This window comes from Hypanus sabinus, chromosome 29 (genome assembly GCF_030144855.1).
Source record: "Hypanus sabinus isolate sHypSab1 chromosome 29, sHypSab1.hap1, whole genome shotgun sequence".
Lineage (NCBI taxonomy): Eukaryota > Metazoa > Chordata > Chondrichthyes > Myliobatiformes > Dasyatidae > Hypanus > Hypanus sabinus.
The window spans coordinates 7,271,357-7,298,601 of NC_082734.1; the positions used below are offsets into that span (position 1 = coordinate 7,271,357).

Consider the following 27,245-nt stretch of genomic DNA (forward strand, 5'->3'; position numbering starts at 1 on the left):
AAGTCCCAACAGAAGAAGCCTGTTGCTCAAGTTTCATTGGAGTAGTAATGATAGAGGGAGGCAAATTAAAATGACAGGCAACTAGAAACTCAGAACTGCCCCTATGGATTGAATGAAGGTGCTCTGCCAAGCAGTCATCCAATTTGCATTTCCTTTCACTAGTAGTCCTTTAAATTGACCTGATTCAAGTAGATTTGAGATGAGCACTACCTGGAATTGGAATGTTGTTGTTCATGTATACCAGCATCGCTACCTAGTTCATTAGAAATGTGAGTTGCTTTTCCTAGAGTTAAAGATCAGCTTTATTTGTCACATGTACATTGAAGCATACATGGAAATAGATTGCGTCAACAACCAACAGTCTGAGATGTTCTTGGGACAGGCCACAAAGTGCCTCCATGCTTCTGGCAGCTCATAACTTACTAATCCTAATTCGTACATTTTCACAATGTGGGAGGAAACCAGAACACCCAGAGGAAATCCATGCACTCATAGGGAGAAATTTCAAGCTCCTTCCAGACAATGGTGGGAATGGAACACCAACTGTGCCGCTACTCTCCCCCGAATTTCTACCACCCACCTACACACTACAGACAATATATTGTGACCAATACACGCACCGACCTGCATGTCTTTGGGATGTTGCAAGAACCAGGATTATCTGAGAGAATCCCTGCAGTCACAGGAAGAACATGCAACAGGGACAACAGACCCCAATATCGAGCACATTTACACACAGTGCTATCACAGGAAAGTGGCATCAAGGACTCCCACCATCCAGGACATGCTCCCTGCTGGCATCAGGAAGAAGGTACAAGAGCCTAAGGACCTACATCACCATGTTCAGGAAGTTATTACCCTGAACCAAAGGGGTAACTTCACTAACCCCACAACTGAAATGCTCCCACAACATATGGACTCATTTTCAAGGACTCTTCATCTCTATAAGACATAAGAGCAGATTTAGGCCATTCAGTCCATCGATTCTGCTCCACCCATCATGAATGATCCCAGATCCCACTCAATCCCATACACTTGCCTTCTCGCCATATCCTTGGATGCCCTGACCAATCAGGAAACTATCAATTTCAACTTTAAATATACTCACAGACATGCCTCCACTGCAGTCTGTGGTAGAGCATTCTACAGATTCACTACATTCTGGCTAAAAAAAAATCCTTCTTACCTGTTCTAAAAGGTTTTGAGGCTGTGCCCTCTGGTCTGGATACCTCCACTATAGGAAACATCCTCTCCACATCCACCTTATCTAGACCTTTCAGCATTCAGTAGGTTCTCCATATTTATTGCTTATTTATTTACTTTTAATATTTTTTGTACTTGCTGTTTGTTGTCTTTTGTACATTGAACAGTTGTCCACTCTGTTGGGTGCAGTCTTTCATTGATTCTATTGTGTTTCTTGGATCTACTGTGTATATACCCGCAAGAAATTGAATCTCAGGTGATTGCAGGTGATGACATATATTGACAGATCACTGGAGCTGTGGTGGAGCAGCTAGCTGGTTTTGCTACTGTGCACAAAAGTAATGCCACCCTCACCTAATGTTACCCATTGGAAAATTATTCTTACCTGTCACCCATCCACACACATAATACCACCCGTAGATCTCCATACCCACCTAATGTCACCCATCCAAATACCACCCATAGAACACCATCCCCACCTAATGTCACCCATCCACACAATACCACCCAGATATCTCCATCCCCACCTGGAACCCTTCCACACAACTAACACTAACACCATCCTCACCTGTCACCCATCCAAACAAGTAACACCACCCATAGAACACCATCCACACAATACCACCCAGATATCTCCATCCCCACCTGTTATCCTTCCACACAATTAATAACACCCATAGAACACCATCTTCACCTAATGTCACCCATCCACACAATACCACCCAGATATCTCCATCCCCACCTATTATCCTTCCACACAATTAATACCACCCAGATATCTCCATCCCCCACCCAATGCCACACATTGGAGTCCATCTCACTTTATTGCCACCTACGGGCACTCCACACCCCCACCACACACATAATGATACCAATTTAAATCCCACCCACCTGATATCACCGGAGTATATGCCATTCCTACCCAATTGAATGGAAATTCCATCTCACCACCCAATGCCACCCATGGGAACTACAGCTCCACCCTCACTCACGAGGACCCAATTATTCCCGCTTCCATTTTAAAGAGGTTTGCATGTTTAAACCAATGACGTCACCGTTGCACCCCAGTGACGCCATGTGGCGACTTCTAGAATATTCCCTGCCCTTTCTCCCATCGTTTTTTTTCGGGTGGGGGAAGGGATTTTATTTCCTCAGTTGACAAAACCAACATATATGTAAAATTCAAGATAAAACCTACGGAAAGCGCCCGCAGGAAGCGGCCCCTAACAGTTTTTTTTCAAACCGGGTCCGGATAAAACCGGCTCCAACCGGTTTGAGATCCCCTCTTTTAGGTAGCGAAACACGCGCCTGAATTTTCTCTCTTTTTCTCTCCCCCAGCCAAAAAAAAAGAAAGCCAATCTTTTTTAACAGTTTTGTTAACCAGAAGATAATCGCGATAATACGTGGCGCTTTGCAAAATTGTGTACGGACGACGTTTGCCGCGCAGAGAGGGGACGGAGCGGCGGCAGTTCCGGGAGGAGGGGTTTTTTCTGAGTGTGCAGGTTGGCGGCAGGCGGTGGGTGTCCAGCTCGGGGTCCTGACGGGGTGGCGGGGTCCTGGCGGCGCCATGTTGCAGCAGTCCCTTGTTGTTCTGTGGTTGTGAATGAGGAGCCGGGAGCGGGAGGGGAGATACCAGGACAGGCCCGGGCCGCCGCTCCGATACCCGCCGACACCGCACCAGGTAAAGCACGGCGCCGGCGAAGCGACAGCAACCCGGCCTTCCCCTCACCCCCCCTCCTCCTCCGCCAGTCTGGGGCGTGGCTGTAGGGACGGTGTGTGGGCAGATTACCCCCCTCCCATCATCATTGTGTCCTGTGGGGAGGCGCAGCCACAGGCCCCGGGAGCGGCGGGATGGGAGAAGATCTGCCCGGCAGCCGGTATAGGGATAGGGTTGGGTTTGGGCTGATCTGCTCCTAGTAGGAGGGAGGCTCTGGTCACTGGCAGAATTATCCTTTCGCGCTGGAGAAGGAAGCCTGTTTTTGAAAAAAAAACCTGGGGGACTGCTTTCCTTCCTCCCCTCCCCCGACCGCACGCAACTGGGATGCACCTCCAAAAAAACAGTCAATTAAACAGTGCCTCAGTTTATTTTCACTTTTACACAGTCTTCTGACTTTGTGTGTACTTGCGATAGGAGTTTTTAAAAATGTAATTCCTCTTGCAAGATTAAGGCGAGGAAGTGTGTTTTTTTAATAACTGAAAGCATGCTTTTTATTTGTTCCTAATGCATGTGTACACGTTATTCATTCGTCGTAATTATTTCACCTCTGTTGCCGTATGCAACTTTAGCATTACACTAAAAATTAGGAAAATTAATTAAATATTTTGTTTCTCATTTTAAATGTGAATTGACTTTGGCCTTTTGGGGGGAAATAGGAGTGGATTTATTTTGTGGCTTTAGGAATGAATTTAAATGGAAATGCTTCTGATCAAAAAGTATATAATTTTTAAAATAAAAACACAAAATAATTGCAGAACTCAGCAGCATAACTTTTTAAATACCTGTTTTATAATACATGATATTTCTAGTTAGGAAAAAGTGAGGGTAACCTTGGTGAACTATCTCATTAGTTGTATTATTTACAAAATATATTTTAACCCTCTTTTTGTTTTAACCCTCTTTTTGCATCAGAAATGATAGGAGATTTTTATTCTGGAATATTCTTTCCCCTCTATAATAATACAGGTGCTTTTTCTTGAATTTCTGAAGCCAATCTGCTGAATTTTCACTATCTTCAATTTTCAGTTCATTTTGATAGATCAGTTAAGCAGCATATGCTCACTCAGTCGATGAATTCATTCTTTCAAGACACAATTGACATCTTCATTTCTCACTCTGTGCAGTGCTTTTCTATTTATTTTTCATTAACTTCTGTTCATTACACGTGGGGTCACTTCTCAGCACTGTCTGTGGTGCGCAGGGAACTGTATGTCACCTGGGAATCTTCCCAGCAACTTGTGGAATTTTCTATTTGTGACATCACATCAGCACTCAAAAAATTTCGGAGGTTTCTGGATTTTGGGATTTTGGATAAGGGGTACTTTTTCACTTGGAAATTTGCTCCTAGGGTGGAGGTGTTCTTGTGCATAGTAAAAGCCTACAATTTCAGATTAGAAGTGACGATATTAAAACTATAAGCTGGCGTTTGAGTGCTGCACTGTCAGGTTTCAAGAATTTTTGGATGTTATTTCCTATTAAAATGCCAATATTTTCTCTTTGCTAATATTACATAGAGTATTAATATAGTTTCCATTGAGCCCCTGGTGAGTGAGAAGGGAGCGTGGGCAGTGGGGCCCCTGGTGAGTGTGAAGGGAGAGTGAGGAGAGGGGGGCCCCTGGTGAGTGTGAAGGGAACGTGGGCAGTGGGGCCCCTGGTGAGTGTGAAGGGAGCATGGGGATGGGGCCCCTGGTGAGTGTGAAGGGAACGTGGGTAGTGGGGCCCCTGGTGAGTGTGAAGGGAGCGTGGGGAGTGGGGCCCCTGGTGAGTTGAAAGCACAAGAAACCAGTGAGGCAAATAATTGGGGACTGAATTATTTGTTTTACTGTACTGCTAGAAAGGAACACTGAGTACTGTTGTAGTTAAGTTTGGAGAAACTTGTGTAGAAGAACCAGCATTCATCCTTTTGAAGTTTTTTTATATAGATTGCATTCATAGTTTTACTCCAGACCACCCATCTGCTCTTTAACATTTGTTATGTATGAGCAAGAGAAATAGGTCATTCAGCTCTTTGAGCTTGCTACTGTGTTTAATATGATTGCTATTCTGTTATATTCCTACTCTCCTGCCCCAATATCAGTTGTACCTTTTGTCTACTAATCTACCTACCTCAAACTTGCCACCCACCACTTTCTGTCATAGACATTTCCACAGGTTCTCCATCTTTTGAAGTTCTCCTCATCTAGCTTCTAAATGTATTGTTCCATATTGTGGCCCTCTTTCCAGGACACCTTCCTCCTCTATTCTAGACTATTCTGTCTAGCCTGAGAGAATTTTGTACATAATCCTTGTGTAATTCCTTCTACTTTCTGAGTTTGACCTCATGTTTCATTCCTGTCTCCCACAAAGGCATCTGTGGGAATGCTGATATGTTTCCACCTGGCAATGCACACAGTATTGGAGAAACTCAGCAGGTCAGGCAGCATCTATGGATGGGAATAGAAAGTTGGATGTTTCAGGTCAATACCCTTCACCAGAACTCAAACTGGCAATACATTATATTTCAGAAATTTTCCTTTTCTCCCCATATAAGTTATGGCATTGTCATGTCTTGCTGAAATCAATTATATTTACCTGTTTTGTTTATGCTGTGGGCACATTGTTTACCAATAATTTTGTAAGGTCATCTATTTGGATGAATGTTTTGGGAGGTCACATCAGTTTTCGCTGTTCCTGCTCCTTCTCCTTTGCAGTAGCTTTCCAAGGTCATTCTGATCTGTGCACTTTGCAGGTCTTTAGAATGTGGAGCAAATAACAGCCTGGTGTGAGCCTGTTACTGTGTCTGCTGTGCCTCATTGTGCATCTACTGCTGCAAGTAACTTGAACTAATTCAAAGCATATGGAGAATTGAATCTGGAACTAACTTATGGCGCTTTTTTCCCCCAATGGCTATTTGGGCAGCTTCAAAATTCCTGTTAACCTTAAACTTTTTTAAAAGGTAGAAGCACATTTAACAGCACCAACTTAGTCATTACTTTACTTTCTAAGAAGTAATGGAACATCAGCCAGATTGAACTAGTCTGTGAAATGATCACTTCATTACATTCATGTATTTTATGTTGACCCATATGTAGTAACCTCAGGGGAGTCTTTATTTTGGAAGTAGGTGAGAGGTGCCCTCCCACAGCACAGATTTCAGGATATCCCTTTTGTGAATGCCCACCTTAATTTTCATCATTTAAGGTTCTTCAGTAATTATGCTCAACAATCACAAACATAACTGTAATAAGCAAAAAGTTCAGGTTAATCCAACTTCTCTCGTCGCCTGCCTTAGTATGTTGGCATGGTGATGCTGTCAATCAGTAATATTTTGCCTAAATGTTGCTTTTGTGAGTCTCAACATCAAATAAATTGCTGCTCTGCTGCTGGAGATATCACAACTGCTAGTGCTTTCAGTCATGGGATCCACCTCACTACTTTTTATTTCTTTTTTTTGTACTACTATAACTGTTCATTTGTTTTTTTCCTCATTATGTATTGCATTGTATTGTTGCTGCAAAGTTAACAAATCCCACGACATATGCTGGTGATATTAAATCTGATTTTATTGAAACCTATTGAATATTGAAAGGCCTAGAAAATGTCGGTATGGAGAGGATGTTTCCTGTAGTGGGGGAATCTAGGACCAGAAGACAGAACCTCAGAATAGAGGAGTTCGCAGATTATGGGGAGATGACAGGAGAAATGAGGTTGAGAGGGATAATAAGTCAGCCATGATGAAATGGTGGAGCAGACTCTGGGCTGAATGGCCTAATTCTGCTCCTAAGTCTCTGCCCTTTTAAAAAAAACACCAAATTCTCCAACTATTTTAACTATGGTTATATGGTTATTTTAGATCAAAACATTCTGGTTTGTTGAAGAAAGATCTGAGCCTGAAATGTAAGCTGTTTGTTCCTGTTCTTAGATGCTGTCCGACCTGCTGAGTTTCTCTAGCATTCTGTGTGTGTTGCTCTGGATTATACTGGTTTGCTTTAATGCTTAAAAAGACAAAAGCAATTAGGAAGTGAGATGAGAGCCTAGTACACCATTGTTGGTGTTTGGTTACATGTGAAGTTGAATGTTGGACTAGGCACATATCATGATAACTTAATGTGCAGTTTGTATCATGCATTTAATTATAGCCCAAGTACTTCCATGTCTGGATTCCTTTGCACATGGATGGAAACTTATTTTTATGGTCTCAACCAACATTTTTCTCTGTATAGAAATTTTACTGCTGGAGATAATTAGTGCTGTCAACTTATTTTTCTTTGGCTCCCCACCTATAGTTTTAGCTGAATCCCATCTGAGCAGATTTCTGATTTCTGGGATTAGTAGATGAGTGAAGAAAACCTTTGATTTTGTTGAGGTGTGATATATTTTTTCTCCTGCATGGTTTTCATATTCAACTTCTAAAACTTGTGATTGAAGTTAGGCTGTGGGACCAAACTGCCTAGGAGTAGCAACAGGTTAACAAAAGGATTGGAACATTTGAGGGAGGAGAAGGGACTTGCAGAAGTCTGTTTATGTTCTTTGACACTAAACTAAAATTACTAGGGTCAGTCACTGCTTTTTGCTTAGAATGTCATAGTCTACAATGGATTTCCCCATTACAACTGTCTTCAGTGAGAGAGGATATTAAAGTTTGGCAGTCAAAAGATGTTCATCGATCCTTGCACGCACAGTGTTGACTGATATCTACAGATTGGTACCCCAGCATTTACAATGTGGAAGGTTTATTTAAGTGGGCACACACAAGGGAGCTGTGCTAAAGTGTGGCAGGAGTGAGTCATTCAAGCCTGCTTTGCAGATTAATGATTCCTTATCTAAATACCATTTCTCTCTTACACTCTCCCCTCCTTGATGCCTTTTCAAAATCTTGAAATCTGTCTACTTTTAACTATTTTAGCAAACTGGCCTCCAGAGCTATTTGTGGTAGGAACTTCCACAGATGCACCTCCTGAGTGAAGACATTTCTTGTGACAGTCCAGTTTTCTGCTTGAAACTGAACCCTCATTTCTACAATCACAGCACCTTGCATCCAAGCTGTCAGGTTCTGTTAGAATTTTGTACATTTTCAAATAAATTTTCTATTGTTCAAAATGCCATTGAAGACATGCCCAGTTGACTCAATTTCTTGTTATATGACAGACATAACATTTTAGGAATCGGACTGGTGAACTTTTATACATTTATGGCAAATATGTCCTTTTTCTGTTTGAGACCAAAACTTGGTTTCCTTATCTAATATGTATGAAAGAGTAGCCACATACACAATATGGCAACAAGAGCAGGTCGTGGTCTAGGAATGCTACAGCAGGTAACTTGCCTGCTAACACTCGAAAGCTTGTCCAATATATACAAGTCTCAAGTCAGGAGTGTAATGGCATATTCTCATGCTTGGATGGGTACATCTTCAACAGAATTTAGAGCTTGACACCATCCAGGACATAGCAGCTTGCGTGTCCATCACTGTTTCACCAAAGGACAGTTGTGAGATGCACTGTAGCCATCTACCAAGACTCCTTCGATAGTACTTTCCAAAACCACAACCTCTATCAGTACAGCAAAAACATGGGATTGCTACCAGGAAGTTGTCCATCAGGAAGATCATAAGACAGCAGAGCAGAATTAGGCGATTTGGCCCATTGAGTCTGCTTTGCCCTTTGCTAAGTTTATTATCCCATTCTCCTGCCTTCTTGCCATATCCTTTGACACCATCACTAATCAAGAACCTTTCAAACTTCACTTTAAATATACCCATTGACTTAGTCTGTGGCAACGAGTTCCTCTGGCTAAAGAAATTTCTCCTCATCTCTGTACTAAATGGACTTCTCTCTATTCTGAGGCTGTGCCCTCTGGCCCTGGACCCACCCACTATAGGAAACATCCTCTCCAAATCCACTCTATCTAAACTGGAAATTTCTCCCCATCCCTTTCCTGCTCAGTCAAAGGATAGGAGCTCTCCCTAATAGAATTATGAGTATATTGATTCCTCCAAGACTGTGACATTTCAGGAAGGTAGCTTACCATTGCCTTGTCAAGGTTGGCCAATTAAATGCTGACTAGGTACAAAGCCTACATTCCTTGAATGAATAGAAAAAATGTACACCTATTAGTCCTAAGCACAGTTGCCTCAAGAAGACTATAAGTCACTACCTGCTCTGGAAATAAAACTCATACCTATACCTGTAGGTGCGTACTGGTTAGCTTGCTGCTATTGCAGCTCACGGTGTCAGGAATTCAATCCTGGCATTCTCTGTGAGGTGTCTATGTAGCTTCCCCATGGAATGCGTGCATTTCCCCTGGGTGCTCCAGTTTTCCTGCCACTGTCCAAAGATGTACCAGGTAGGTTAATTGATCATTGAAAATTTTCCTGTGATAAGGTTAAACTGGGATTGAGGGATTGCTGTGGCTGTGCTGCTCAAAGGGCTGAAAGGGCCTATTCTGCGCTGTATCACTAATTAAAATAAAAAATTACAATTTCATAAACTTTAAATTGTATTTATTTAATTTTTATTTGGACAGTGCGGTAACAGGTCCTTACAGCCGAACGTGCCCATGCTGCCTAATTAAACCCACATGACCTATTAACACCTATATCTTTGGAATGTGTGAAACTTATGCTATAAAGTTTATATGTATCATACAGTCCATTCTTTAAATTACAGCTTCAACTGACAGCACAGGCAGCTACTAGAGACTCCTTACAGATGGTGCCCGAATTGAACTCAAATTCTGTAATAGCAGTTCATGGGTCTTTGAAATCAGGAAATCATGTATGTAGAAATATACAAAGTGCTTATACAGCAAACTTTATATACGTATTGGATCAGTCTCAATAAGAAGGTGTTAATCACTTCAGGTTTTTTTCCAGTGTGATATGGATCCCTTATGTGTCCTCTTCTACACTACCTCATGTAGGATTAAATCAAAGACTTCCGAAAATCCAAATACATGATACCCTCTGGTACTCATCCTTCTACAGGTTATATCCCTAAAAATTGTTCTCATTAATAAATCACTGTTGACTGTTTAATCCTGTTGGTATTTTCCAGGTTTTTGTGCAATCTCATCCTTTATAATAGACTTTTCTATCTCTCTGCTATTGTTAGGCTAACCAATCTGAAGTTCCCTGGTTTCTCTTTTTTAAAATCAACTTTGTTCATTGAAGCAATTTGTTATGTTAAAATGGAAGAAGCTAGAATTCTGGCATTCAGATCAAGATAAGACATGTGAAATATTGTGTATTTATATAAAATACTGCTCCTTTGAGGAATAATTTCTTTAACCAGAGGGTGGTGAATCTGTGGAATTTATTGCCATAGACAGCTGTGGAGGCCAACTCACTGGTATATTTAAACTGCAGGTTGATGGGTTCCTGATTTAGCAAAGGTGTTGAAGGTTACAAGGAGAAGGCTGGAGAATGGGGTTGAGAGGGATAATAAATCAGCCATGATGGAATACAGAGCAGACTTTGGCTGAATTGACTAATTCTGCTCTTGTGTCTTATGGTTCTTTCTTCCATCACCTGTACCATTAATGTCTGGTGCAGAGTATTTCTTTATCCTGGCAGTTAAACAGTTGTTGGTCCAACTTGGGTAACTTGACAGTCATACTTTATTCCCTTTGTCGCATTAGTTTTGACCAAGGTCAAAAATCTGCTCACGATAGGGAAACTCCTATCTGTTATACTCGGCCAGCCATCGTTGACAATGAACTCAAAACCAGAGGTGAAAAAGATGATATTTAATATGAGAGCTTTGAGATGCAGTTGTGCATGAGAATGGTGTCTGATTGAGAGAGGTCACCAGCAGAGTGCTTTTGATTCTTCCTGGCCAGAACTGGGTAAGTCCAAATGGAATGTCACAGACATATTAGAACATTTGCTTTGGATTTGGAAAAGCTTTCCAGGGCTAGATAGGCAGAAATATTTTTTGAGTGTTTTAAAGTGGATCACCAAAGGCTTTTTCAGATTTTTATTCTGGCTCAAGAATTGCTCCCTGGAGGAATGCTGCCCTTGATTTATTTTCCATCTTGGATTCATCAGTCAGTCCACTAGAGGGAACCAGTACACATTGATCGCGTGCTTTACCCAGAAGGATAAAGTGATTGTAGTTTATTCCCAGGGTACGTGAATTTCAGGTTAAAGGGGATAGATTTAAAGTGAGGAGAAATATTTAAAGGAAACTTGGGTAGATTTTTCCACATAGAGGGTGGTGGATATATAGAATGAACTATCAGGAGAAATGCTATGGATGGGTATAATTACAATATTTAAACAAAACTTGGAGAGTTGCAGGGATAGAAACAGTTTAGGTAGATATCAGAATCAGGTTTAGGATCACTGGCATATGTCATGAGGCAGCAGTGCATTGCAATGCATAATAAAAACTAATGTATATATAATGTAATACATATAAATATTATTTAAAATGTGTGTGTATAATTGCAAAAGGGGAAAATAGTGAGGTAGTATTCATGAGTTCATTGTCCATTTAAAAATCTGATGGCAGATGAGAAGAAACTGTTCTTGAAACATTGAGTGTCTGTCTTCAGGCTCCTGTACCTTCTCTGTGATGGTTGCAACGAGAAGAGGGTATGTCCGGGGTAATGGGGGTTCTTAATGATTGATGCCACCTTTTTGTGGCATAATTTTTTGAAGATGTCCTCGATGCTGAAGAGGTTAATGCCCATGATGGAGCTGGCTGAGTTTACAACTTTCTGCAGCTCTTTCCAATCCTGTGGAGTGGCCCCTCCATATCTGATGGTGATGCAACTGGTTGGAATACTCTCCACGGTACATCTATAGAAATTTGCAATGACTTTGGTGACATAGACAAATGGGACCAGTTCAGGTCGACAATTTGATTGGCATGGATGTGTTGGTCTTTCTGTGCTGTGTAAATCTATAAATGACATTAGGAACGTTGATACAGTGCTGCCTGGGCATCTTGGGAGTTTGAGATAATAGGAACGCGATGTGTAAAGGAATAGTATCAGTTCCTCTAAGGGTGGAAATAACTTTTTAATTTAATGATCCTTAAAATATGTTTTCTTAGCTTCTTGCAATTGAGGATGATTTTCTTCTACTCTACTAACTTTCAGGCCAGTTCAGCATGTGAAGACTAGCACAGGTGAGGCAGCTTGCCTCCTTCCCTCCATTAGACAATGTAAGTCCTCAGTAAGACTGGAAAATTTAACTTTCCAGGAATCTTAACTGCCCCCCCCCCCCCCCACAAAAGGTAGATATTATCAATATTATGATAAACACTTGCTATGTGTGTAGCTTAGAGTACTGCCTGAGTGTTTTTTGGGCATGTGGAAGATGTGTTCTACTCATCTGAGTATAACTGAGGTCCGGATATTGCAGTTGTAGCTGGAAGAGGATGTTAACATTGGTTCACTCATCCACCCAGTGAATTTGAGGATTGTGGAAAGTACCTTTCCGGTTCTTTGTGATGTCTGTTGCAGGGCACCCGTGCCTTCGAAACCATCAGTGTCCTAGCTTGCCATCACTTGTAGTGCATTGGCACAATTTGTGATTTAAGGAAAAGAATGTTCAAAGGTCAAGGAAGATGGGGGTCACTTACCTAATGAGTTTTGCACTGGCTTTTATAGTTTGTGGTCTTTGGACACTCTTTAAATCATAGAGGATGTGCTAGTGAATTTTGACCTGATGTCTGCTTTCACTGAAAGGTGCGTGTTGAGGCAATGAAGATTAACTCTGTGGATTTCATTGTAGGCAAACTACTCGGTTGGGAAAGTTTACCAGTACCTCCAGCGCACCAGCGTAACCTGGTGTAGATTTAATTACTTTTTATTTCGAGGATCCAGCACAAGCCAGTAGGGCCTGGCAACCCTCGATTTAACCCTAGCCTAATCATAGGGCAATTTATAATGGCCAATTAACTGATTAACGGACTGCGGAAGGAAATGGAGCCCTTACAGAAAACCCATTCATTCATGAGGAAGGCATACAAACTCCTCACAGAGGACACCAGAATTGAACTCAACTCCAGCCAGAGCTGTAATAGCATTGCACTAACCGCTGTGCTACTGTGGCGCCCTGGTTGTTTCATTGGTTTAGTGGGTAAAGCTTTTTGGAGATCAGATGCAATATTACAGCAAGGAAAATGAGACATATGTTGGAATTGTGGTGCAGCCTGACCTGACTTGCTTGTGCTGGATCTGAAATATGCTTGGTCGCTGGTACTGGGTTTCTGATTGATCTGTTGATCATATCTGTTGAGGGTGGAATCCACACTGTGTTTAAGGAGCAGCTTTTCTGAGATATTTAGACCATAAAGATATAGCAGCAGAATTAGATGATTTGGTCCATTGAGTCTTCTGCGCCGTTTCATTGTGGCTGATCCATTTTCCCCCTCAGCCCCAATCTTCTGCCTTCTCCCCATATCCCTTCATGCCCTGACTAATCAAGAATCTATCACCCTCTGCTTTAAATATACCCAAGACTTGGCCTCCATGACTACCTGAGGCAACAAATTCCGTAGATTCACCACTCTCTGGCTAAAGAAACTCCTCATCTCTGTTCTAAAAGGACATCCCTCTATTCTGAGGTTGTGTCCTCTGGAGTTGGACTCCCCCACCATAGGAAACATCCTCTTTTAAGGAAGTTTCTTGAGCGATTTATTTCTTGTGTCAGGTAGCAGGGAGAACCATCAGAACTTTGTACTTTCTGACTCAAAGTTGACCCTGCTGAGGTACCTCCGGCTTGTTCTCTTCCCAGTTGTGGGAGGTGAATTTCTGTTTGAGATTCTACCCCAAGTTTTAAAACTTGAGCAGGGATAGATAGTGTTCCAGGGTCTTCTATATGTTTCAGTTGATGTTTGGCTTTCTCAGCTTGATGTGTGTGATGCAAGGTCACTTGGGTCTCAGTTGACTTCCTCAGTGCCTCCTCTAGCAGGTGCTTCTGCTTCTCTGGTCTCTGTTATTCTTCCCTTTATTCTTGTCAATCACCTGGATGGACCCATGAGTGCCTGGGCTTGAGTTAGTAGACATCAGTCATTGCATCTTTGTACCTACTGACTGTTGTTGCTCTCACAGTGAATTTAGTACCAGTGCCCGGACAGAGAGAGAGGTCATGTAGTTGTTTGTTTGACAAAATAATGATTATGGCAAGGTTTTTTTTTGAACATTTCATCAGAAGGAATTACCTTTTCTTACCTGTCCCTAGGCAGTCCTGCCCAATCCAGAGCTTTCCTTTTGTTATAACTTCAGAAAACTCACCCAGGAGGGGCATTGTCTTTCCTTGTGGGCACAAAGTTCTCCAAAATCCCCTGGACTTTAGGTGATCTGTGTGTTTTGTTTCCATGTCATAGTGAATTGCAAGGTCGTTCGATATTCCTTATGCCATCGAGGTAATTTCGAAGATACAAGACTAACACTTTAGGGCAACAAGGTAGCGTAGTGGTGAGTGCAATGCTTTGTAGTACCAAAGACCTGGGTTCAGTTCCCACCACTGCCTGTAAGGAGTTTGTACGTCCTCCTGTGGCTGCATAGGTTTCCTCTGGATGCTCTGGTTTCCTCCCGCAATCCAAAGATGGATGATGGTATATGATGGTGATGGTAATCACTGTACTTTGACCGTGATTAGGCTAGAATTAAATCGGGGTTGCTGGGTGTCATTGATCAAAGGGCCGGGAAGGGCCTTCTCCATGCTGTATCTCAATGGTAGTTTCTTTATTTGAAAGAAAACGGTGTGTCTGACCTGCATAATTGTACCTTGCACACTTTTTCATACTTTTCAGCTGCGAAACTTTAGTTGCTATCAAATAGGATGAGCAGGTCTTCCTTATTTTTATTTCTGTATCGCATCTTCATGACATTGCCTACAGCTTTAGCATGTGCTCATAAAAGTGCAGTTCAATCTCCCATCAGTCTTCACCTGTGTCAGATTGCTTGTCATCTGGTCAGTCTTAGAATTACTGGCAAGAATAGCTCATAGCTCATTGACAAGCTTTTCAGGCTGAAAAGGGACCAGCAATATCAGTTGTTTATTTAACAGTAATGTGAGTTGCTAGTATGATGTGATTTCCTTTACAAGGGTTTCTGCACATTATTCATTTTTAACCCAGATGCTACCAAGATCCTTGCTATCACTCAACCAGATTTGACTGGCAAAGTGTTTCCCACTTTATGAACAGTCGTCTTCTTTCTCTTAGGCCAGGTTGTGTTTGTATTAAATCATGGCTGATTGTCTTAACTCAATTTTTCTAGCTCTGATCCACCCCCTCCGTACTTCCATTACCCATATTCAGAGTTTTATTGATCTTGGTCTTGAAAGTTGCCTTTAGGCTAAAATGCACAGGCTGAAAATTCTACTTTTCTTTCTGGTATAAATAAATATGCTTCCTGACTTCAATTCAGTAAGCCCAGGCTGCAGATTTAAGATAGGTGGTCCTCCTTATTCATTGGTTCCTCTGTTATCAAGTTGTTAGAATGTATTAAACATTTTTATTCAACTTCTTTTGCAATGGCATGATTGAGTCTCAGCATGTCTCAGAACCTCCTGCTGAGTGAGATCAATATATCCTTAGTCAGTGTCAAAAACTGAATGCAGCTTCTAAATGGAGGCCATAGGTTCTTGGTGTTCACACAACCTCGAAATAAAAGGACATACGCTTATGTTTTTATTGTTGAGTAATTCAGGCAGTTCACTTGTGTTATTAGAAGTAGAAGATTTGATCATTTAATGTTTGTGGACAAATTCATCTAATGGGATTGCACTTCAAGTGAAGAATCAAAGAATTTAGGGACATCCTGACAGTGGCAAAATGCGGTTGTTCTCCCCCCCCCCCCCCCCCACCACCTTGGATTCACTTTTCCATGAAAATATTTTGCACTGGTGTAAGCCCTGGGATTATTGCCCACTGATTTAATCTTGTTAAAACATTTTACATGCATCTTGTTCCCTGTCGGTTGTATGCCTGATACCTCATTTAAAACTCTTGCCCTATGGTCTACTTTCTCTACACTTAACTATCTTTTTTTGAAATCGCGCACTGTTAACTGTGGTGTTAAATGTGAGCATTGACAGTTGCTTCAGCTACCCAGACACCAGACTTTAGAATTCCCTGCTTAAGCACTCATGCCTTTATACATTCTTTAATGGTATTTAAAGTTCTGCTTTAACCAAAATTTCCTACCTGACATGAATAATCTTATTACAGGAACTGTATACATGTATTTTATAGTAAGTCACAAACAAGAGAAAATCTGCAGATGCTGGAAATCCAAAACAACACATTCAAAATGCTGGAGGAAATCAACAGGTCAGGCAGCGTCTATGGAAGAAAATGATTGACATTTTGGTTTGAGACCCTTCTTCGGGGAATGTCAGTTTACTCTTTTCCATAGGTGCTGCCTGACCTGCTGAGTTCCTCCAGCATTTTGTGTGTGTTGCTCTGCAGTTTGTAGTTGTAGTTAGTAAATGCTGCTTCCTGTGAACTTGAGTAACTTCAGTATGGGTGCTGGGTGGAATTGTTGTCAGTAATAAGGGATGTAATAGTTGAGTTTTAAATTTACACCTTGATGGATTAACTTTGTTATATGTTTCAATTGATACTACGTGTAATTACAACTGATTTTAAATTGTTGCATCTTGTTTTGATTAAATGGTGCAATATGGTTTTCTTTGACAAAAACTGAGACCATTCACTTTCAGCAAAGGTACTTATATGAATGTGAGTTGAGTAATTTTTTCAAATTATTTCTATCAGTAACAACTAGGGAAACCAGCAAGACTTCATCTTGGTATTGCACAACAAAATACAGGACTGAGATTTTCATTTATTGAAAATAATCCTGACCTTTTGAAACTTCCATTTATTCTTCACAGATGTTTCAGTGACATTGTACTAGTTTTGAAAAGGATAGAAACTGATCCTGTGCAGTATTTTAGCTAGTTATCTACATTGCTGTCATGAGTCTAACGTGCTGCCATGCAGATTCAGATGAATAGAAGAGCAGGGTAAAACTAAAGTACAGTGGATGCTGGAAATTTGAAATAGCCTCAAGAAGTTCTTTACTTGTCAGACCACATATCAAATCAAGTTTAATTATCGTTCAAGCCATACAGCTGAACAAAATGTTCCTCTGGGGCCAAGATGCAAAACATTCAAAAATAGCGAGTAGTGTAAATCAAAATAGCAAGCCAAGAACCATATTAACTTGGAAAAAGAAAACGTATGTGGTCCAAGACCCTGTGCAACAATGTCCAGCAATCGATGGTACAGTCTCCTGGCATTCTACAGATGCACACAATCCAGCCTGTCATTCACAAAATGCTGATGGAAAACAGCAGGCCGGGCAGCATCTATAAGGAGAAGCACTGTCAATGTTTCGGGCCAAGACCCTTTGTCAGGACTAACTGAAAGGAAAGATAGTAAGAGATTTGAAAGTAGTGGGGGGAAGGGGGAAATGCGAAATGATAGGAGAAGACTGGAGGGTGTGGGGTGAAGCTAAGAGCTGGAAAGGTGATTGGCAAAAGTGATACAGAGCTGGAGAAGGGAAAGGATCATGGGACGGGAGGCCTCGGGAGAAAGAAAGGGGGAGGGGGGAGCACTAGAGGGAGATGGAGAACAGGCAAACAACTAAATATGTCAGGGATGGGGTAAGAAGGAGAGGAGGGGCATTAACGGAAATTAGAGAAGTCAATGTTCATGCCATCAGGTTGGAGGCTACCCAGCCGGTATATAAGATGTTGTTCCTCCAACCTGAGTTTGGATTCATTTTGACAGTAGATAGACATATCAGAATGGGGATGGGACGTGGAATTAAAATGTGTGGCCACTGGGAGATCCTGCTTTCTCTGGCGGACAGAGCGTAGCTGTTTAGTGAAACGGTCTTCCAGTCTCCGTCGGGTCTCATCTGGCGCCCTGAATGGTGGTGAGGGAGGAAGTGTAAAGGCAGGTGTAGCACTTGTTCTGCTTATAGGCGACACTTCACCTGCGAGTCAGCTGGTGTGGTATACTGCGTCCAGTGCTCCCAGTGTGGCCTTTTATATAATGGTGAGACCCGACGCAGACTGGGACCGTTTTGCTGAACACCTACGCTCGGTTCGCCAGAGAAAGCAGGATCTCCCAGTGGCCACACATTTTAATTCCATGTCCCATTCCCATTCTGATATGTCTGTCTACTGTCAAAATGAATCCAAACTCAGGTTGCAGGAACAGCACCTTATATACCAGCTGGGTAGCCTCCAACCTGATGGCATGAACATTGACTTATCTAATTTCCGTTAATACCCCTCCTCCCCTTCTTACCCCATCCCTGACATATTTAGTTGTTTACCCTGTTCTCCATCTCCCTCTAGTGCTTCCACCCCCTTTCTTTCTCCTGAGGCCTCCCGTCCCATGATCCTTTCCCTTCTCCAGCTCTGTATCACTTTCGCCAATCACCTTTCCAGCTCTTAGCTTCATCCCATCCCCTCTGGTCTTCTATCATTTTGCATTTTCCCCCTCCCCCCACTACTTTCAAATGCTGCCTGGCCTGCTGTGTTCCATCAGCATTTTGTGTGTGTTGTTTAAATTTCCAGCATCTGCATATTTCCTCGTGCCAGCCTGTCATTCCATTGCTCAAACATGGTTGGGCAGCACCGGACGAGGCCAGGCCCCAGCTGTGTGCAGACGCCACGCTGTAACGCTTCCTGGCCTTCTCACCTGGTCTGCAGCAGCAGGCAAGCCTGAGGCTTGAGGGCTAATCCTTGCTACAATCTAGGCTACACAGCTCCTATTTTGTCTGCTCCCCCCCCCCCCCCCCCCCACCATACAAGGGTAACAGGCCTGTGGCAACATATTGTCCAACAGAGTCTCGGGTTCGCAAGTGAAATGTCAGTTAATTTTCTCAGGCTGAAGGTCTTTTACTGGCATTCTGATGAAAGTCCAGCACTTGAAAGATTAACTGTTTTTCTCCCCACTGACGTTGCCCATTTTGTTCCCATCCTTTTGACCTTTTTCAAATATTAGGTGGGATTTGACTTGGAAGCATTCAGTGACAGCTGTAGCATTGGCTCCTCAGTTAAGCACATATACCAAATGTTCAAATCTGCTGTTCCTTTCATGCCAAGCAGCATTACTATCTTGAGGTGAAGTACGAATTCATTTGATGTAATTTTGAAATCCATGAAGCATAATGATCTGCTCAGTTTGCAGGCCGTCTAGTAATGACACAGCCAGTGAGTGAAATCCTGTTCAGAAATGATTTGATCAGTATATCTTTAGGCCATTCTGTAAAAGACAGTTGAAAGGATGGGCCATATTGGATGACAACGCAAGTTGAGATATTGGTGGGTTGAATTTGTGGCAATGACTGGAAGTTTAAGGTTATCAGTCTGTCTTGTACCTTCCTTCATTTGATTGGGATTCGGTGGCACTGTGTAAAAAATAACGTAATTCATTTTGGGTGATGCCATGCCAGTTGTGCTACCCTCACTTTACAAACTTTTTAAAAAAAATTGTTGCTTAGCACTGTGCTGAATTCTGCTCAGTAATACTTCAGAGCCTGAAGAGTCATAAATATTGAGTCAAAGATCATTTTATATTTGTTAATTCCTTAGTAAAATTTTGTCATCCCTTTTCAGTATTAACATATTGATTAAAAAAAAGCTAAATCAAAGGTCTGAGAAATTACATGAAAAGGTATTTCACATCATTGCTCTGTGATCTTCTGGGGGAGCAAAATTGTAGCTCAAAAGTAAAGAAAAATAGATGTTTGAAATTCCAATTCTAACTCTTGGGTATTGAATCTATTCAAGAGCTTTACTTTCCCCAAGCTTCAGTTAACTGCACTTAATTTGTGATGCATTCTGGGTCAGCTGTAAACTGGCCAGAATCCTCTTAAGGGGATTTAGTGATTAAATTTAGTGATCACATTTAGTGATCAAATTCTTTTAAGTCATTACATTTCTTTTATAAGTACATAAAAGTAAGTTTTCTCTCAGGCCTTTTCCTCCCACACAAGTTGGATCCCAACTGTATATTTTTTAAATAAACCTTTGTCTTTCATAAATATGCCTGGCAGGGAAAAATAAGTTGCTTGGATTTCCAAACATGTCCCTCAGTGATTTAAATATTTTAGTTACACCCGTCTTAACAGTGCTCAATAAAGCTGGAGTTGAGTTTTTTTTAAAAGCCTAGTTTCATTGTCTCTGTGAAAAGGCTTTGATTTGAATATTTGTTGTGTAAAGGTATATTAATCAAGTTGTGTGAGTGGAATTGAGCTGCAGATCGGCCATAATTAATTGAACTGACAAACTGGTTCAGTAAAGAGCAAGTTCCATGGCACAAGGCACTATCACACTGGGGTTCACTTGCCATTAATTTGATGTCAGCTGATCACACTAGGAAAACTGTTTGAATTAGACAAAGGGATCTTTTAAAATCTTTGAAGAGGACAGGTGGGGCTTCTTTTAATGTCTAGAAGTATAGCATCTTTGATGTTTTGCTTCTCTCTGCACAGTACTGAAGCATTGGGTTTATCTAATCAATTCCTTGCCATAGACTTGATTGTATTCAGAGGAAGAATTAGAGTGGTTCCAACATGGAAGTGATTTGACCTGTTGAGTCTCTGTCAGCTCTAAGCTAAACCTTTCTAGTAGTTCCGATGGCTGGGTCTCTCCCCATATCCCTACAAATTCAGATGCCAATTAAATTTGCCTCTGTAGCAATGTTTTCCAGACCCTAGCCATTTACTGTTTATATATTGGGTGCCACAGTAGCATAGCTGTTAGCATGATGATATTACAGCTCAGGAAGTAGAAGTTTGTAGTTCAGTTTTGACATCATCTGTAAGGAGTCTGTATGTTTTCCCAGTAGAATGTATGGGTTTCTCCAGGCTCTCCAGCTCTCTTTTGCACTCTCTCAGAAGCCTTACATCTTCCCTGATGAGCCTTGTCCAAAACTGGATACCGTCCAAATATGTACGGGTTACTAGGTGAATTGGTCATTGTAAATTATCTTGTGATTAGGCTTGGGTTAACTCAGGGTGTCATAGCTTCAAGGGCTCGAAGAGCCTTTTCCACAACACATTCCAATAAATAAAGTCAATTTTGGTTCTTTTGTCAATCAGCTTCATTGTACATTCCCTAGCCCTTAATCCTCTTAAGTCAGTGAGATCAGTTTATTTTTCTCTACTGTCTATGATGATTTAAAATACCTCTGTTAGATCTCTTCCACCTTTCTGTGTATGGAGAACAGTTCCAGCTTCTGCCTATTCATATTCCTCTAGTTCCTGAAATTGTTGTGGAAAATCTCTTTTGCTCTCTGTCAGAAGCCTTACATCTTCCCTGATGAGCCTTGTCCAAAACTGGATACTACTTCTGTCATGACAGAACCATCATTTTATAATGTTCATCATGTTTTCCTTGTTCTTGTACTATGTGCCCAAGATTCCTTAGCCACTCCCAACCTATTTTAGCACCTTCAACATATGCAGATATATCTACATAATCTGCCTGCTTTTGTATTCTTCTCTTCCATAATCTCCCTTATTTTGTATTTCTGTGATTATTTGATTTATTAAGGCCCAAATTCCATTGTTTCACTAACTGTTCTTTCAATTCCTTCTAGCACAAAGCTTTAAGTGTATGTATACATTCAGGTCCCATTCGTAAATTCTTCGGATTTGTACCTATTTAGTCTACACTTGCTTTATTTTTTCCCGCTAAAACATACAATTTGATCTGCCACTTGTTCACATATTCAGCCAATGTATTAACTTTAAAATTGAATTTCTGGAGTTTGTGGGTGAGGTTGCTAGGTTTGCTGCCAATTTAGGCATCAGTGGATAGTGAAGTAGCATTTAGGCTGATAACCAGAGTCAGGTCTTCACAATGCCTTTTTTCACTTATTTTTGATTTGCATGCATAGGACTGAGAGATTCTGGTGACAAGACTACATTGAAAGTGCCCACGACCAACTTGAAGGTACAGAATTTGATAACTTTTTTTCTGTCAAGTAGTTAAATATTGCGTATGTTTGTGCAGATGAGCTAGCATTTTGATTGTAATTCCTATAAGACTTCCACACCAAAGTTTTTAACCTGATTGACTTGGTGTGTTTTCATCATTGCTATTTTACCTTTAGTTTTTTTTGTGACCTTCTGAAAACTCATTACACTGGACAACAAATATTTTTTGAAAGTGTTGCTTCCTCGGAAACTATTTTTGTTTATGATAGACTGCTTGAAGGTGAACACAAATATAATTTCAGACTACTTGTATTACATAGGAATTTGGAGAAACACATAACTTTTATTGAATGCAGTGTTTTTACAATAATCAGCCAGCATTGATAGACTCCAATTGCCATGATACTGTTTCTCCATGACTTCAGTGTCCTGGTGAAACCTTTCACTGCGCTCGTCACTGACAGCGCCAAGATTTGTAGGGAAGAAGGCTAAATGGGAATGCAACAAATGTGCTTTGTCTTGGTCACCAATTTTACACCCAAAGTGGAGCTCATAGGCTTTCTTAATAAGAGGAGTCATGCTGTGGTTGAGGTTTAAGCAATACTCAGCTCAACTGTAACATCAAGTATCCTGGCTATTGCAACGTTGGTAAGACATTTTGTAAATACAAGTACTCCTGAAAATACTGTTACTTTATTATAAAGCGTACACACAATAAGTTATGCATGTAGAGCAAGATAGAAAACTTCAGCTTATATTCTGGATAACATCTTAATTGACTTGAATTATGAATTGAAATAACAGAAATAGGTGATTTCAAAAAAAAATGTGTGTAATAGGGAGACTTAGAACATAGAACAGTACAGCACAATACAGGCCCTTCGGCTCACACTGTTGTGCCAAAGCTTAAACCCTGCCTCTCATATATACCCCCACCTTAAATTCCTCCATATACCAGTCTAGTAGTCTATTAAATTTCATGGTGATCTTCATGTTAAGCAGCCCAAAATCCATAAGCTAGACCCAAAAATAGTCAGGGAGCAAAATTCTTGTCCATTGTTATTGGACATGCTTTTGAATTTGCTATTGGACATGCATTGGTGGATAAACTTGATGTATATTATAATGCTTTTTGTAAATCCATTGTTCCAAAGTTAATTTTCAGCTAATATTTTCGAAGTATAATCACTAAAAGTAGATCATCTGTTTTAGTTGTTGTTTGAAAGATTCTACTCAGAGTAATAGGATCTACTCTCATGTAGTTCAGAGCAATGAAGTGGGAGGGCAGGCTAGGGGCTTAGTGTAACATTTTATTGGATGGAGGGCACCTTTGAGTGCATCGGTATTTTACATTTTTCTGCTGTTTTATTGGATCCTACACTTTATGATTTTGAGTACTACTAGCCGTTGTTTTCAATAATACTACTAAGGGAATCAGCCCTTTGAGGCCATTGTAACAATTATTTAGTTTGTAGATTGCTGAACTATATGGCAGCTCTATTTGCCTGCCCTTGTGGATTTCTGGTTATCCACCTCTATCAATCTGATCACTTAACATTTCAGTAAACCCAGTATCCAGAGCCTTTTGGGAGATGTTAGAAATTCTAGATTTCATGTTTTTTTCAATGCTTGGTTTCTTTCTTAATGTTCAGAGTACTTCTGATTTGTAATTCCTTGCTAAAGGAACTGGTTTCTCTGTCTTAAACCTGTTGAATCCCTTAACGATTTTGACTAACTGGCAGATGGAGTTCAATCCAGAAAAACATGAACTGATACATTTTGGCTGGTGGAATTTGATGACACAGTTAAAAGTTAATGGCAGGATTCTTATCAGTGTGGAAGAACAAAAGGATCTAGGAGTCTGTGTCCATAGATCCCTTAGAGTTGTGCAAGTTGACAATGTGGTTAAGAAGGCATATGTTATGTTGGCCTTCATCATTTAAGGGATTGAGTTGAAGAGCCATGAGATAATGTTATTTATTTTTGTTTGTTTATTGAAATACAGCCCTTCTGGCCCTTTGAGCCACGGTGCCCAGCAACCCCCAAATTAACCCTAGCCTAATCATGGGATAATTTGCAATGATCAATTACCCTCTTTGGTTTGTAGGAGGAAACCAGAGCACCCAGAGGAAAGCCACATGGTCACGAGGAGACTGCACTAACTGCTTACAAACAGCAGCGGGAATTGAACCTGTTTTGCTAGTACTGTAAGCATGTGCTAACCACTATGCTACTATACTGTCCTGTGTGCAGCTTTATAAAACTGTGTTTAGACCACACTTTTATTATGCTTTATGTTTAGTTATTAAGTATTATGTTTAGTTCTGTTTGCCTCATAATAGAAGGGATGTGCAGAGGGGATTTATCAGGATGCTGCCTGGATTAGAGAGCATGTTTTGTGAGGAAAGGTTGAGCAAACTAAGCCTTTTGTCTTTGGAGCAAAGGATAAGAGGTGTATAAGTCAGTAAGAGGCATAGATAGAGAGGACAACCAGAGACTTTTCCTCTAGTGTAGGAATGGCTAATATGAAAGGACATACTTTGAAGGAAAGTATAAAAGAATGTCTGGTAGGTTTCTTTTACACAGAGAGCGGTAAGTGTAAGGAATGCACTTGGCATGTTGGTGGTAGAGGCAGATGCATTAGGAACATCTAAGAGACTCTAAGTAGACATAAATGAAAGGATAATGGAGGGCGATGTGGAAGGACAGGATCGATTGATCTCAGAGTAGGTTAAAAGGTTGGTGAGACATTGTGAGTGAAGGGCCTGTACTGTTCTATGCTCAGCGTAATTGAGACACTAAAACGTCTAAACGTGGAACATCATACTCTGCAGAAAGGTCTTGTTAACATCCTACATGTACTCTAGACTGTTTGTAACTAAAATGCTGTCTAGATTGCCAATTGCATTTTGGATATACAACTCCCCAGCACAAAACAATACAAATATCTTACCTTCTATTCAGTGCTTTTAGATATTTCAACAGCTTTCTGAAATTCGAGGTTTTTAAAAAAATAAAACTTGAGAGACACATACTATAGTAGTTTCACCAGTTTATAACGCTATTTTCTTTGTAATACTGGAAATTATCATTTCAAACTGGTTAGAAGAATATAAAAATGGAAGATTTTGTGTCTTATTTTTGCCCAATATGTGTCATGCTTAATTGTAGCCTTGCTATAAGGCCAAACCATCAAATACAATAGAATTTGATTTGCTCATTACGGATGAAGCAAAAAAGATCGAATATTTGGACGAAACAGAGAATATATTTTCAGTCTTTGATGACGAGGGTAACAACATGGCAGTGGAGAACATCTGGGAAGAGTTTAAAACAACATTGACAGAAGTTGCAGAAAAGACTTCGGGTTATCGGAAAAAGAGCAAAAGACATAACCCTTGGTTCACCGATGAGCTGAGAAAGTTAACTGAAGAAAGGTAAAACATCGGAATAATGAACGCTACAAACCCCTGCAGCACTTGATTCATTCAAGGAAGCAAAAGAGAATTAGATGAATGAACATTGCAAAGAAGTTGAGCAGTATGAACGTGCTGAGGTATGGATCAGAAACATGGACCTTGAAGAAGGATGACATGAAACAAATTGATGCTTTTGTAATGTGCTATCGACGAATGTTGAAGATAGCTGGGTAGAGAAAGTTTCAAATGAGAGGCTTTTGTCCGAAGTTGATAGACCACGGACGTTACTGGAGAAGATTATGAAGTTTAAAAATTGCTTATTGTGGGCATGTTACATGGAGAGATAACATCTTGCTGGACTTGCTATATGGAAAGGTGGAGGGAAAGAAAGGAAGAGGAAGGCAAAGAACAACGTGGCTGGATAACATCAAGGATTGGACCAAGCTGGACAAGACTAGGGATGTTGTGGACAAATGTCGGGACAGAGCGGCGTGGAGGGAAATTGTCCGCCAACTGGATACTACCTAATGACAATGACGAAGTTGCTCGGGAGAATAAATTTCACCCAGAGGGTTCTGGAAGTGTTGATGCAACTGTAAAAGAGGCACAGGCATGCGTTCCCAATCTGGGGTCCACAGACCCCTTGGTTAATGGTAGAGGTTGATGGCATAAAAAAAGGTTGGACTAGAGGCTGGGGGTTCTTGGGGGTCATTTGAATTTTGTCAACCAGCTTAGATATATTGGGCTGATGGGCCTCCTATGTTGTAGATTTCCAAGATTCCCTATAGTTGGTTATAGTTTTATTTACACATGGAAATAATTGCATGTTGCTTCGTATTTGATAATATCCTGCTTGTAGGAGCCCCCATAAATACAAGAGATTCTGTAGGTACTAGAAATCCGGAGAAAGTCAGAGGAGCTCGGAAGGCCAGGCAGCATCTATGCAGAAGCATTAAACAGTCTCGGCCCAAAATGTCGACTGTTTATTCCTTTCATGGCTGCTGTCTGACCTGGAGAGTTCCTCCAACATACTGTACGAACACTTACTAGATCTATTTTGTGATAAAAAGCTGTTCATTGAAAAGTAGAAAATCACATCCTGTGGCGACCCATTTTCTGGCACATCCGAACCGGCTCACAATTAGATAGCCTACGGGGGTTTGCGAGCACAGAGCTTTGGAGCCTCTGCGCCACGGGGGGCAGGTTGAGGGAGGCTTAAAAGTGAGGCTGAGGATTTCGAATAAAGTTTTTTCCTTCGACTGCAGTTACCAACTCCGTGTCGTAATTTTAGCACTGTGTGTAGCACACTGCTACAATTGGTGACCCCGACGAAATGACCGATGCCGCCTCTGTTCATGCGGTTTCGTTGAAACTGCCGGGTTTCTGGACACAGCGACCGAACCTATGGTTCCAGCAAGCCGAAGCCCAATTCCACGTTCGCCAGATCACCTCAGAAGACACCCGCTAATACTACGTGGTGAGCTCCCTCGACCAGGACACAGTGGCCCAGGTCGCGGAGTTCGTACAGTCGCCCCCGGCAGACGGCAAGTACACGGAATTCAAAGCCCTGCTTCTCAGGACTTTCGGACTCTCACGGAGCGAGCGGGCTGCCTGTTTACTGCACCTGGATGGCTTGGGCGACAGACCTCCGTCGGCTTTAATGAATGAGATGTTGTCTCTAGCCGACGGACACACACCCTGTTTGAGCAGGCATTCCTGGAGCAGCTGCCCGAGGACATACGCTTGCTGCTGTCCGACGCGGATTTCTGTGACCCCCGGAAGGTGGCAGCCCGGGCGGACTTGCTGTGGAACACCAAAAAAGGTGTCCATCGCACAGATCTCCCAGCCACGCTCCCAGCAGCAAGCCAGTCCAGGCCCGGCCGGAGAGCCCGCCAACCCCCGGCCCAAGGAACACTGGTGCTTCTACCACCAGCAGTGGGGCGCAGAAGCCCGCCGTTGTCGCCTGCCCTGCAAGTTCCCGGGAAACGCCAGGGCCAGCC

The 27,245-nt window shown here is 41.5% G+C and overlaps 1 protein-coding gene across 3 annotated transcripts in view; it reads left to right on the forward strand.

The window, feature by feature from the left end:
• The first annotated feature begins 2,722 nt into the window (after window positions 1-2,722).
• LOC132382941 (SUMO-conjugating enzyme UBC9-A) overlaps window positions 2,723-27,245 on the forward strand; it is a 58,522-nt gene continuing 33,999 nt past the window's right edge. Inside the window, exons 1-2 of one of the 3 annotated variants that reach the window (XM_059953541.1) lie at window positions 2,724-2,884; window positions 21,787-21,842. The gene's annotated coding sequence lies outside the window, so the exon portion shown is untranslated. Of the gene's footprint in view, window positions 2,885-3,036; window positions 3,081-21,786; window positions 21,843-27,245 lie in introns of those variants that run through there. The other 2 variants (XM_059953543.1, XM_059953542.1) reach the window with 2 other exon arrangements.